The following is a 15,197-nucleotide window of genomic DNA, read 5'->3' on the forward strand; positions in this document are numbered from 1 at the left end:
TATTTGGGCGGATCCCTGCAGGAGTAAACAGAACTGCTGAAACACACGGGCTCTGAGTCTGGTGCAGGAAGAGCTTTGGAACATCAAATGCTCTCTGCATACCCACCGGGACACTGCGCCCTGTGACCTAGATGAACTATGAACAGAGGAGAAGCTCGTCTCCCAGGGAATCCCCCCATTGTGTAAGAAGCTGGAATAGTGCAGAGAAAACATAGCACTACCGTGTGGGAGAAGAAAAATAAGCGGCAGTCGGAGAAAAAATAAAACATTCTACCAACAAGTACTGGAAAACAAAAGAAAGACCACTTCCTATCAACCTGTTGCAGAAGCCACTCCTGTAGATGTCTAGGAAGAGAAATAGTAAACCAGTAATTGCCATGAATAACCAAGTCAACAAGATAGCTCAGAAAGAGAGTGAAAAATCTCCAGAAAAGGCACTTAAAGATACAGAAATATGTGACTTAAATGACAGAGAATTCAAGATTGCAGTTCTGAAAAAACTCAACGAGATGCAAGAAAACACAGATAGGCAGTTAAATGAACTCAGAAACACAATCAAAGAACAGCATGAGCATTTTACGAAAGAGATTGAAATTTTAAAAAAGAACCAAATAGAATTTCTGGAGATTAAGAACTCAATAGAAGAAATTAAGAATGAAATAACCAGCTTAGGTAGTAGAGTTGACCAGATGGAGGAAAGAATCAGTGACATTGAAGATAGAAACCTGGAAATGACACAGATGGAAGAAGAAAGAGACTTGAGACTTAAAAGAAATAAAAGAACTCTACAAGAACTTTCTGACTCCATCAGAAAGAGCAATATAAGAATAATGGGCATACCAGAAGGAGAAGAAAGAGACAAGGGAACAGAGAATATATTCAAACAAATTGTCGATGAGACCTTCCCAAATTTGTGGACAGAACTGGTTTCTCAAATCCAAGAAGCAAATAGAACACCTAGTTACCTCAATCCCAACAGTCCTTCTCCAAGGCACATTGTATAGAAGCTGTTCAAAATCAACGACAAAGAAAGAATCCTCAAGGCAGCCAGGGAAAAGAAGACGGTAACTTACAAAGGAAAGCCCATTAGATTATCATCAGATTTTTCAGCAGAAACTCTACAAGCCAGGAGGGAGTGGAACCAAATATTCAAACTATTGAAAGAGAGAAATTATGAGCCAAGAATAATATATCCAGCAAAGATATCCTTCAGATATGAAGGAGGAATAAAGACCTTTCCAGACATACAGAAGCTGAGGGAATTTTCTAATACACGACCTGCACTACAAGAAATACTAAAGGAGGCTATTCGACTACCATCAACAGGGACAATTTGTGGCAACCAGAACTCAAAAAGGGGGAGAGTAAAGGCCTGAGCCGGAATATGGGAATGGAGAAAGTAAGCGTGCTGAAGAAAATGGAATACTCTAAATATCAAACTTTCTTTTACATAAACTTAAGGGTAACCACTCAAAAAAAAAAAATTCAGGACAATAATATAAACTGTAATAAAAGAAGAAACAGAGGGAAACATCATAGAATACCACCACACAGAAATGATAGACAACAACAAAAAGGCAAAGAAACAATGGAGACACAACCTTACCAGAAAACTAAAGATAGAATGACAGGAAATCCTCACATATCAATAATCACCCTAAATGTAAATGGACTGAACTCACCAATAAAAAGGCACAGAGTAGCAGATTGGATCAAAAAACTAAACCCAACCATATGCTGTCTCCAAGAGACACATCTCAGCTACAAGGACAAGCATAGACTCAAAGTGAAAGGGTGGAAATTGACACTCCAAGCAAATGGTACCCAGAGAAAATCAGGTGTAGCCATAATGATATCAGATGAAACAGACTTCAAGGTGAAAAAGATAACAAGAGACAAAGATGGACATTTCATAATGGTGAAGGGGACTGTACAACAAGAAGACATAACAGTCATCAATATGTATGCCCCCAATCAGGGAGCACCGAAATACACCAAGCAACTACTAACAGAACTAAAGGGAGAAATTGACCAAAACACAATTATACTAGGGGACTTAAATACATCATTGACAGCTATGGATAGATCATCCAAACAGAAAATAAATAACGAAATAGTAGCCCTAAATGACACATTAGATGAAATGGACATAATTGACATTTATAGAGCACTTCATCCTAAAACATCAGACTATACATTCTTTTCTAGTGTACATGGAACATTCTCAAGGATAGACCATATATTGGGACATAAAATCAGTCTCAACAAATTTAAGAAGATTGAAATCATACCAAGCATATTCTCTGATCACAAGGCTTTGAAATTGGATATCAACTGCAAAAAGAAAGCAGGGAAAAACACAAATACATGGAGATTAAAGAACATACTTTTAAAGAAGGACTGGGTCAAAGAAGAAATTAGAGGAGAGATCAAAAGATACATAGAAACAAATGACAATGAAAATACATCCTACCAAAATTTTTGGGATGCAGCGAAAGCAGTTTTAAGAGGGAAATTTATCTCATTACAGGCCTATCTCAAGAAACAAGAAAACTCCCAAATAAATAACCTCATGTTACACATTAAAGAACTAGAAAAAGAAGAACAAGTAAAACCCAAGGTCAGCAGAAGAAAGGAAATAACAAACATTAGAGCAGAACTTACTGAAATAGAGAACAAAAAGACAATAGAAAAATTAATGTGACAAAGAGCTGGTTCTTTGAAAAGATTAACAAAATTGACAAACCCTTGGCTAGACTTACTAAGATAAAAAGAGAGAAGACACTGATTAACAAAATCAGAAACGAAAAAGGGGAAGTTATCACGGACACCACAGAAATACAAAGGATCATCCAAGAATACTATGAAGGACTATATGCCACCAAATTCAATAACCTAGAAGAAATGGACAAGTTCTTAGAAACATATAGCCTTCCAAGGCTGAACCATGAAGAACTGGAAAATCTAAACAGACCGATCACCAGTAACGAAATTGAATCAGTCATCCAAAACCTTCCCAAAAGCAAAAGTCCGGGACCAGATGGCTTCACTAGTGAGTTCTGCCAAACCTTCAAAGAGTATCTAATACCAATCCTGCTCAAACTCTTCCAAAAAATTGAAGAAGAGACAGTACTCCCTAACTCATTTTGTGAGGCCAACATTACCCTGATACCAAAACCTGGTAAGGACAGCACAAAAAAAGAAAACTACAGACCAATATCTCTGATGAATACCGGTGCAAAAATCCTAAATAAAATTCTAGCAAATTGAATATAACAATGAATTAAAAAGATTATTTATCACGACCAGGTGGGGTTCATCCCCGGGGCACAAGGATGGTTCAAACATCCACAAATCCATCAATGTGATACATCACATAAACAAAATAAAGGACAAAAATCATATGATTGTATCAATTGATGCAGAAAAAGCATTTGACAAGATACAACATCCATTTATGATTAAAACACTTAATAAAATAGGTATAGAAGGAAAATACCTTAACATAATAAAGGCCATATATGACAAGCCCTCTGCTAATCTCATAATTAATGGTGAAAAACTGAAGCCCTTTTTAATACATTCAGGAACATGATAGGGCTGTCCCTATCACCTCTGCTTTTCAACATAGTGTTGGAAGTCCTTGCCAGAGCAATCAGGCAAGAGAAAGAAATAAAAGGCATCCAAATTGGGAATGAAGAAGTTAAATTATCACTCTTTGCAGATGACATGATGCTATATATAGAAACCCTAAAGACCACCAAAAAGCTATTAGAAACAATCAACGAATACAGTAAAGTTGCTGGCTACAAAATCAACGTACAAAAGTCCATTGCTTTCCTATATACTAACAATGAAATCTCAGAAAATGAAAGAAAAATTCCTTTTGCAATTGCAGCAAAAAGATAAAATACCTAGGAATAAACTTAACCAAGGATGTGAAAGACCTATATGCTGAAAACTATAAGACATTTTTGAAAGAAATTGAAGAAGACACAAAGAAATGGAAAGACATTCCGTGCTCATGGATTGGAAGAATCAACATAGTTAAAATGGCCATATTACCCAAAGCAATATACAGATTCAATGCAATCCCCATCAAAATCCCAATGGCATATTTTAAAGAAATAGAACAAAAATCATCAGATTTGTTTGGAACCACAAAAGACCCCGAATAGCCAAAGCAATCTTAAGAAAAAGAACAATAATGGAGGTATCACACTTCCTGACTTTGGCTTGTACTACAGGGCTACAATAATCAAAACAGCATGGTATTGGCAGAAAAACAGACACATAGACCAATGGAATAGAATTGAGAACCCAGAAATAAAACCACATAAATATGGACAGATAATTTTTGACAAAGAAGCTAAAACATACAATGGAGGAAAGACAGCCTCTTCAATAAATGGTGCTGGGAGAATTGGATAGCCACGTACAAAAGAATGAAACTGGACTGCTATTTGTCACCATGTACCAAAGTTAATTCAAAATGGATCAAAGACTTAAGCATAAGACCTGACACAATAAACTGCATAGAAGAAAACATAGGTACTAAACTTATGGACCTTGGGTTCAAAGGGCATTTTATGAATTTGACTCCAAAGGCAATGGAAGTAAAAGCTAAAATAAACGAATGGGACTATATGAAACTTAAAAGCTTCTGCACAGCAAAAGAAACCATTGACAAAATAAAGAGGCCACCAACTGAATGGGAGAAGATTTTTGCAAATAGTGCCTCCGATAAGGGGTTAATATCCAGAATATACAAGGAACTCATGCAACTCAACAACAAAAAAACAAACAACCCAATTGAAAAATGGGCAGAGGACTTGAAGAGACATTTCTCCAAAGAGGACATACAAATGGCAAATAGACATATGGAAAAATGCTCAACATCACTAATCATCAGAGAAATGCAAATCAAAACCACAATGAGATATCACCTCACCCCAGTCAGAATGGCTATCATCAACAAGACAAATAGTAACAAGTGTTGGAGAGGCTGTGGAGAAAAAGGAACCCTCATACACTGTTGGTGGGAATGCAGACTGGTGCAGCCGTTATGGAAGGCAGTGTGGAGGTTCCTCAAAAAATTACGAATAGAATTGCCATATGACCCAGCAATCCCTCTCCTGGGTATCTACCCAAAAAATCTGAAAACATTTAGAGATAAAGACACGTGTGCTCCAATGTTCATTGCAGCTTTGTTTACGGTGGCCAAGACATGGAAACAACCAAAATGTCCTTCGATAGATGAATGGATAAAGAAGTTGTGGTATATATACACAATGGAATACTATTCGGTGGTAAGAAAAGATGATATAGGAACATTTGTGACAACATGGATGGATCTTGAGAGTGTAATGCTGAGCGAAATAAGTCAGACAGAAAAAGCAGAGAACCATGTGATTTCACTGATATGTGGTATATAAACCAAAAACAACAAAAGAACAAGACAAACAAATGAGAAACAGAAACTCATAGACACAGACAATAGTTTAGTGGTTACCAGAGGGTAAGGGGGGTGGGGGGTGGGAGATGAGGGTAAGGGGGATCAAGTATATGGTGATGGAAGGAGAACTGACTCTGGGTGGTGAACACACAATGGGATTTATAGATGATGTAATACAGAATTGTACACCTGTCATCTATGTAATTTTACTAACAATTGTCACCCCAATAAATTTAAAAAATAAATTATAAAAAAAAGAGATTTTTCAGCACTAGCTATGACAATTTTTCAATAAAAATCCAAAGCTTTTTTAAAAATTCCATAATATTACAAGTGTTGGCAAGGATGTGGAGAAATTAGAATCTTTGTGCATTACTGATGGTAATGTAAAATGCCCCAGCCACTATGGAAAACAATGTGGTGATTCCTTAAAAATTAAACACAGATTTATGATGTTATCCAGCAATTCTACTTCTGGTTATATACTCACATGAAGGGACCCATACATATTCATGGGGACTCAAACATAATTGTATACCCACGTTCATAGCACCTTTATTCACAGTAGCCAAAAAGTGGAAACAACCCAAATGTCCATCAATGAATGAATGGATAAACAAAATGTGGTCTAGCCACACAATGGAATATTATTCAGCCAAAAGAAAGGGGGAAATTTTGACATATGCTACAAATTAAGTGAAACTTGAAGACATTATTCTAAGTGACGCAAGCCAGATGGATCCAAAAGGACAAATATGGTATGATTCCTCTTAGAGTAGTCAAATTCATAGAGACAGAAAGTAGAATGGTTGTTGCCAGGTGCTGGAGCGAGGGAGGAGATGGGGAGTTATTGTTTAATGGCTACAGAGTTTCAGTTTGGGAAGATGAAAAAGTTCTGGAAAAGATGAAAAAGTGGCACAGTGAATGTATTGTGAATGTATGTCATGCCACTGAATGTATGTCGTGCCGCTTAAAGATAGTCAAAATGGTAAATTTTGTGTTATGTATAATTTACCACAATAAAAAACCCAAAGAATTTATTAAGTACTCTAAACCTCCTGTTAAGTGATTGGTCACTATCATTTATAAGAAGGGACAAACATACCCAAATAAGCTAGTAAAAAGATTTAAAATGTTTTGCCCTTCTGTAAAGGTAATGTATCTAAATTCCAGCACAGGGCTTGCCGTATTTGGGCAGACAATTAGTGGTCAATGTTTTTATTATTGTTATAAATAAAGCATGGTTATAGGCACCCTCAGAAGAGTTGTGGATGGAACAGAAGTCATGTGCAAGAAGGAAAGGGAAGGTTCTACTCTTGGTCTCTATAGTTTTAGGAAGTTTCCTGGCAAAGAAAGAAAGTGTAGAGATTGACGTAGAGCTTCTAGAACAGCCAGACACAACCAGAATTATTAAAGTCATTTATTTGTTCCTTCCTTTCTTCATGCACTTATCAAGTCTAATAGTCTTGTGATAGTATGTAGTAATCTACACTTGATGCTATGGGCATTGTAAATGTGAGCAAAGTTTGATACCTAACCTCCAGAAGCTTATAACCCAGTAGGAGAGATGAGATGTGCATGTCATCATAATGCGGTTGGCATGTGCACAGGTGGGCAGCCTTCATCACAGGCTGAGACACACAGAGAGGAATAGCCACACCTGGGGTGCAGATATTGCCTGTGTGTAAAGATGTGAAACTGAGAGCTGGTCACATATTGAAAACTTGAGCAGGCTTCTCAGACATATGTAGGATTCTTGGTACCTGTTCTCATGTTCTGACCCTGTGTTCTCTCTCTTTCCCTTGCGGCGGCATGGGCAGAGTTCTCCAGGTCTTGGATTCCATCGACCCTTGAGAGGCTGAACTGATTGCTGCAGCAGCATTGGCGGGACTGATCCCTGTGTTACACTCTGTGGCCGGTGACAAATCTGGCTACTACACTGGGCGGCAGCTGTGGTCTGGCTTCATTGCCGTGTATGGAGTGGTGGTGTACGTGGTCCACATGCCCTGGTCCCTCATCCATGAAGATTTCTGGTGCCATGGCAACATCACCAATCCTTGTTCGATCGAGTGTTTTGAAAACAGGTTCAGCAGCCCTGTGGTGGGAATTTGGTACTTCTTTTTCTTCATCTTCCTGGCCCTCTTCTTCCTCATGGAATTCTTCATGGCTCAGATTCAGCATAAGCAAATCAAGGTCAAGTCAGTGGAGTCAGTGGCAGGTGAAGTGGAGGAGGGTTCCATGGTGGGAATCCAGGAGCACATCCCCTCTCCAAAGAAGTCCATCCTGAACTTCCACCAGGAGAAGATGCTTTTGCTTTTGTACCTCCTTTACTTCCTCCTGCAAGTTGGCACTCAGTGTGTGTTTTTGTTCTTTCTTATCTGCCATCACCTGCCGCTAGTGAGCCGGGCCATCATTCAGTGCAGAACGGAGAGCTGTCCTGGACCCTACCTCTGCCTGATCAGGGGGACCATGGAGAAGCGGATGTCCATCTATACCCTCATCACCTTGTCCTTCATGATCATCCTCTGCTGCTCGGGTTTCTTCATGTACAGCATCCACCACTACCTGTCAAAGGGGCTCTCAACTGCTAAGTTTTGGTTTGGCTGATGTTAGAAGTTCTGAATGAGAGTCCTTCCTCCCTCACACTAGAAAGTTTGTGTTCCTGTAAATATTGTGTCTAGGGTGGAGCTCACTCCTGCTAACCTTCATAAAATAACATAAAATAAACATTTGTTGTTCTTGTTTTCTCCCTCTGTAGCCAGACCCAGGTGGTCTAATGTGGGGTGGATGGTACACACTTGGTAACATTTCAGTGTCCTTTCACACGTGCCATCTAACTTTGTTCTCACCAGGAGCCTGCGACGGTGTGCTTGCTACTTTATTCTTCCAGTGTCTTCAAATCAGGAAGAGATGCCATCGTCTTAGAACTATGAGCTGTAAAGAACCAGAGGGGATTGACTGACTGTGTCATGTCTCCCCAGTGCTGGTTGTAAATACAGAGGAGATAATTCTTCATAGGAAAACCCTTGGCGGGACTTTCAGATCAGGCTCCCCAAGCTCCTAGCTGTGGGCCCCATCTTGCCACCTCACTTGAGTCTCCAGTGAGGATTGACCAAATCTGGATGAGTCCCACAGGGGAGAGGATGCGTGTGCTCTGGATGGGGATGAGGTTTGGTGGAAGCCATGCGCTGGATCTAACTGTGCCTAGAAGCATGCTCACTCCCAGACCTGACCTACCTAACTTGAGACATATTGGAGCCCAGCTCAGGTTCACATGTACCTACTAACCTCATCTTGGGGCTCCCTGCTAAGTCCTGCTGTCTGTAAGCACAAGGCAGTTTGACCAGATCTGGCTAAAGCTCTTCACGTTGGGGGAGGCCCAAAGACCAGGATCAGGATGAAGACGTTACAGGGAAGGTATAGCTGGTTACATAAGCCTGGGTAGGCATGTCACCCCCAGAAGTAATTTGAGTGACTGTCTTGTACCTGAGGCTCGGGCTCCCTCTAGGAGCTCGGTGTGAGATGTGAGCAGAGGGCAGTGCTGGGGGCCTTGCCTTGCTGGTGATGTCTGTGATGTCCAAGCAAGCATGGTGTTCCCAAATCACTTAGTTGAATGCAGCTGGGATTTTTTTCTTGTGTAGTCTTGGACCCGAGGCTGATTGTGGCAGGCAGATCCCAAGGTGGCCCTCATGATTTTCTGCCTCCTGTCCCCATGACTTTGTGTAATCCCTCCCTCTTGCGTGCAGGTGGGAACTGTGACTTGCTTCTAACCAATAGGCTGTCACTTCTGTGATTATACCATATTATATAGAACTCCATTTTAGGAGGCTAGAGCAAAAACTCCCTTGATGGCTTTGAAGGGGAGGGCCTACGGAGGGTGATTCATGGCTCGGCAGCTCTTAGAGCTGAGAGTGGTCCCAGCTGACAGCCAGCCGGAAATTTGCAAAGGAATTAGATTTTGCCAACAACTTGAATGAACTTTGAAGTGGATTCTTCCCCAGTCAAGCCTGCAGATGAGAATACAGCCCAGCTTATCCCTAGATTTCACTTCTGTGAGACCATAAGCAGAGGACCCATGGCTGAGCTCCTGATCCCCAGAAATGGTGAGAAAATATATGTATATAGTTTTAAGCTGCTAAGTTTGTGGGAATTTGTGACACAGCAATAGAAAACGAACACACTGACTCCAGGGCCCCGACAATGGTACCAGAGCAAATGGAAGCGAGTGGTCTCAGCATCCAGTCTGTAGAAACTTGCTTTTCCTCCATTCTGAAAATAATTCACCTGCTTCCAGCAGCTGGCACAGCCACAGTCTAGGGGCTTATATAAGTCTTAGAAGAGAGTGCCAGAGACTGAGTCCATTGCTGCTTCTGCCCCTTCTCCCTAGATAAGAAGGTCCTGGAAAGATGACCCATCCAGTTCTGCACTGGTCTCAGAAAGGTGGGACCTGATGTCCCAGCACCTTCAGCTGCACATACTACTATAAATATGTGACCTTGCTGGGCTCACACCACCTCCACCAGATAGAAAGCCTGGCAGTTGGAGCTGCTAGATGTCACCTTTTACTCTCATTCTAGGCTATGTTCAGAGTCCTGGGAGACCCCTTCTGAGCCTGAGCTTGGCTTGTGGGGAGACCACACCCTGTGGGTGAGGCATTACCCAGTGCATGCTTTGACTTATATAGAAGAGGTGTTACATCTCAGACCTGCAGGACAATTTAGAGGGGAATCAGAGCCGAGTGTTGCTAGGGACCCAGTACCTAGCATAGTGTTTGTTATATTGTAGGGACTCAATAAATACTTCTTGGACAACTGGAGTATAATTGCCTGCTCTCAGAGACTCTTAATGCTATTTCTAGGACTTGTGGGTGGTGGTAATACTCTTCTCAAGCAGGTTCACTGAAAGTTAAAGTTCAAGATATATATCACAGTGAGTTTTTTATTTGTCAATTACAGTTGATATTCAATATTTATTACTTTCAGGTATATACCATGTTTCCCTGAAAGTAAGACCGGGTCTTATATTACGTTTTGCTCCAAAAGATGCATGAGTGCTTATGTTCAGGGGATGTCATCTTGAAAAAATCCTAGGGCTTATTTTCTGGTTAGGTCTTATTTTTGGGGAAACACGGTAGCCTAGTGATTAGACATTTATATAACTTACAAAGTAATCCCCCCAATAAGTCTACCTGGCACCATACGCAGTTATCACAATATTATTGACTATATTCTCTATGCTGTACTTTATGTCCCCATGACTATTCTGTAACTGCCAATTTGTCCCTTTTAATCCCTTCATCTTTTTCACCTAGCCCCCCAAACTCCTCCCATCTGGCAACCATCAGTTTGTTCTCTGTACCTATGACTTTGTTTGTTTGTTTAATGTGTGTGTGTGTGTGTGTGTGTGTGTGTATGTATGTATGTTTAGATTCTACATATAAGTGAGATCATGTGGTATTTGTTTTCTCAGTCTGACTTATTTCACTTTGCATAATACCCTCTGGATCCATCCATGTTGTCACAAATGGTAAGAGTTCATTCTTTTTTATGGCTGTGTAATATTCCATTGTATATGAGGGATATATGTACTATATTTCCTTTATCCAATTGTCTATTGATGGACACTTAGGTTGCTTCTATATCTTGGCTATTGTGCAATGAACAAAGGATGTATATGTCTATTTGAATTAATGTTTTGGATTTCTTCAGGTAAATACCCAGAAGTGGAATTTCCAGGTTATAAGGTTCTATTTTTAATTTTTTGAGGAATCTCCATACTATTTTCCATAGTGGCTGCACGAATTTGCAATCCCACCAACAGTACACGAGGGTTCCCTTTTCTCCACATCCTAACCAATGTATGTTGATTTTTTGCTGATGGCCATTCTGACAGGTGATGTGATATCTCATTGTGGTTTTAATTTGCATTTCTCTGATGATTAGTGACGTTGACCATCTTTTCATATGTCCATTGGCCATTTGTATGTCCTCTTTGTGAAAATGTCTATTCAGGTCCTCTGCCTATTTCTTAATAGGATGTTTTTTTTTTGGTTAAGTTGTATGAGTTCTTTATATACAGACAGTGCCAAAAAAAAGTGTACACATTTTAAGAAAGGAAACTGTATTAAAATTGTAATACTAAATATATATCGATAACAAAAGATGAGTACAAGTCACGTTTGACTTCTGCAATTACAAGAGGTGCTCAAAGTGGTTACCATCAGTGTCCAGACACTTCTGATTATGGCGAACTACTGCTTGAGCAATGTTGACCCAAGTGTCCACTTGTATACATTTTTTTGGCACCCCCAGTATTTTGGATATTAACCCTTATCATTGGCAAATATGTTCTCCCATTCAGTAGGTTGTCTTTTCATTTTGTTAATGGTTTCCTTTGCTGTGCAAAAACTTCTTAATTTGATAAGTCCCATACTGTTTATTTTTTCTTTTGTTTCCCTTACCTGAGAAAATACATCTAAAAAAATATTACTAAGAGCAATGTCAAAGGGTTTACTTCCTATATTCTCTTCTAGGAGTTTTATGGGTTCAGGTCTTACATTAAGTCTTCAATCCATTTTGAGTTTATTCTGGTAAATGGTGTAAAAAAGTTATCTAGTTTCATGTTTTCTTTTTTTGCATGTAGCTAGCCAGTTTTCCCAACACCATTTACTGAACAGACTGTCTTTACTCCATTGTAATTTTTGCCTCCTTTGTCATAGATTAATTGACCATAAAGGTGTGGATTTATATTTGGGCTCTCTATTCTGTTCCATTAATGTATGTGTCTGTTTTTATGCCAGTGCCATGCTGTTTTGATTACTACAACCTTGTAGTTAGTTTGATATCAGGTAGTGTGATACCTCCAAATTTGTTGTTCTTTGTCAAGATTGCCATGGCTATTCAGGGTCCTTTGTGGTTCCATATAAGTTTTAGGATTATTTGTTCTAGCTCTGTGAAAAATGTTATTGGTATTTTGATAGAGATTGCACTGAATCTATAGATTGCTGTGGGTAGTATGGACATATTAATGATGTTAATTCTGCCTATCCATGAGCATGGTATATGCTTCCGTTTATTTGTATCTTCTTCAATTTCTTTCTTCAATGTCTTATAATTTTTGAGTACAGGTTTTTTACCTTCTTGGTTAACTTTATTCGTAGGTATTTTATTTATTTATTTATTTTTGATGCAATTGTAAATGGGATTTTAAAAAATTTCTCCTTCATTGTATAAAAATGCAACCAATTTATGAACATTAATTTTGTATCCTGCTACTTTACTGAATTTGTTAGTTCTAAATTATTTTTTGTTAGAATTTTTATGGTTCTCTCTACACAGTATCATCTCATCTACAAATGATGACAATTTTACTTCTTCCTTTCCAAGTTTGATGCCAAATTTATTTTTCTTGTCTGAGTACTGTGGCTAGTACTTCCAATGCTATGATGAATAAAAGTGGTGGAAGTGAACATCCTTGTCTTGTTCCTGATCTTAAGGAAAATGCTTTTAGTTTCTCACCATGAACTATGATGTTAGCTGTGGGTTTGTCACATATGGCCTTTGGTATATTGTGGTATGTTTCCTCTATTCACACTTTGCTGAGAGTTTTTATCATAAATGGATGCTGGATTTTGTCAAAAGTTTTTCTGTTTGTATTGATATGATCATATGACTTTTATCCTTCATTTTGTTTACGTGGTATATCATGTTAATTGATTTGTACATACTGAACCAACCTTGCATCCCAGAAATAAATCCCACTTGATCATGTATGATCTTTCAAATGTATTGCTGAATTCAGTTTGCTAATATTTTATTGAGGATTTTTGCATCTATGTTCATCAGTTATATTTGCTTATAATTTTCATTTTTTGTAATGTTTTTGTCTGGCTTTGGAATTAGAGTAATGTTGGCATTGTAAAATGATCCTGGGAGCCTTCACTCCTCCATTTTGGGGAATAGCTCAAGAAGGATAAGTGTTAATTCTTCTTTGAATGTTTCGCAAAATTCACCTGTGAAGCCATTCAGTCCAGGACATTTGTTTGTTGGGAGTTTTTGGATTATTGATTTGATTTTGTTAGCAGTTACCATTGTGTTTTGATTTTTCTGTTTCTTCTTGATTCAGTCTTGGAACATTGTATGTTTCTAGGAATTTATCCACTTCTTCCAAATCGTCCAATTTGTTGGCATATAATTGTTTATAATACTTTTTCTTTTCTTTTTTTAAAATTAAATTTATTGGGGTGAAAATTGTTAGTAAAGTTACATAGATTTCAGGTGTACAATTCTGTATTACATTATCTATAAATCCCATTGTGTGTTCACCAACCAGAGTCAGTTCTCCTTCCATCACCATATATTTGATCCCCTTTATCCCCCACCCCCCTTACCCTCTGGTAACCACTAAACTATTGTCTGTGTCTATGAGTTTTTGTTTCTCATTTGTTTGTCTTGTTCTTTTGTTGTTTTTGGTTTAAATTCCACATATTAGTGAAATCATATGGTTCTCTGCTTTTTCTGTCTGACTTATTTCGCTTAGCATCATACTCTCAAGATCCATCCATGTTGTCACAAATGTTCCTATATCATCTTTTCTTACCGCCGAATAGTATTCCATTGTGTATATATACCACAACTTCTTTATCCATTCATCTATCGAAGGACATTTTGGTTGTTTCCATGTCTTGGCCACCGTAAACAAAGCTGCAATGAACATTGGAGCACACGTGTCTTTATGTATAAATGTTTTCAGATTTTTTGGGTAGATACCCAGGAGAGGGATTGCTGGGTCATATGGTAATTCTATTCGTAATTTTTTGAGGAACCTCCACACTGCCTTCCATAATGGCTGCACCAGTCTGCATTCCCACCAACAGTGTATGAGGGTTCCTTTTTCTCCACAGCCTCTCCAACACTTGTTACTATTTGTCTTGTTGATGATAGCCATTCTGACTGGGGTGAGGTGATATCTCATTGTGGTTTTGATTTGCATTTCTCTGATGATTAGTGATGTTGAGCATTTTTCATATGTCTATTTGCCATTTGTACGTCCTCTTTGGAGAAATGTTTCTTCAGGTCCTCTGCCCATTTTTCAATTGGGTTGTTTGTTTTTCTGTTGTTGAGTTGCATGAGTTCCTTGTATATTTTGGTTATTAGCCCCTTATCGGAGGCACTGTTTGCAAAAATCTTCTCCCATTCAGTTGGTTGCCTCTTTATTTTGTCGATGGTTTCTTTTGCTGTGCAGAAGCTTTTAAGTTTCATATAGTCCCATTCGTTTATTTTAGCTTTTACTTCCATTGCTTTTGGAGTCAAATTCATAAAATGCTCTTTGAACCCAAGGTCCATAAGTTTAGTACCTATGTTTTCTTCTATGCAGTTTATTGTGTCAGGTCTTATGCTTAAGTCTTTGATCTATTTTGAGTTAATTTTGGTACATGGTGACAGACAGCAGTCCAGTTTCATTCTTTTGCACGTGGCTATCCAATTCTCCCAGCACCATTTATTGAAGAGACTGTCTTTTCTCCATTGCACGTTTTTTGTTTCTTTGTCATATATTATCTGTCCATATTTATGTGGTTTTATTTCTGGGTTCTCAATTCTATTCCATTGGTCTACGTGTCTGTTTTTCTGCCAATACCATGCTGTTTTGATTATTGTTGCCCTGTAGTACAAGCTAAAGTCAGGGATTGTGATACCTCCAGCATTGTTCTTTTTTCTTAAGATTGCTTTGGCTATTCAGGGTC

At 38.7% G+C, this 15,197-nt stretch overlaps 1 non-coding gene across 2 annotated transcripts in view; it reads left to right on the forward strand.

Moving 5' to 3' along the window:
• Window positions 1-8,227, forward strand: part of LOC109461204 (uncharacterized) — a 55,002-nt gene extending 46,775 nt beyond the window's left edge. For both annotated transcript variants that reach the window (XR_012493804.1, XR_012493806.1), the window contains exon 4: window positions 7,276-8,227. This is a non-coding gene — a transcript (uncharacterized LOC109461204). The remainder of the gene's footprint in view (window positions 1-7,275) is intronic.
• Window positions 8,228-15,197: the final 6,970 nt, after the last annotated feature.

Source organism: Rhinolophus sinicus, linkage group LG02 (assembly GCF_036562045.2).
Source record: "Rhinolophus sinicus isolate RSC01 linkage group LG02, ASM3656204v1, whole genome shotgun sequence".
Lineage (NCBI taxonomy): Eukaryota > Metazoa > Chordata > Mammalia > Chiroptera > Rhinolophidae > Rhinolophus > Rhinolophus sinicus.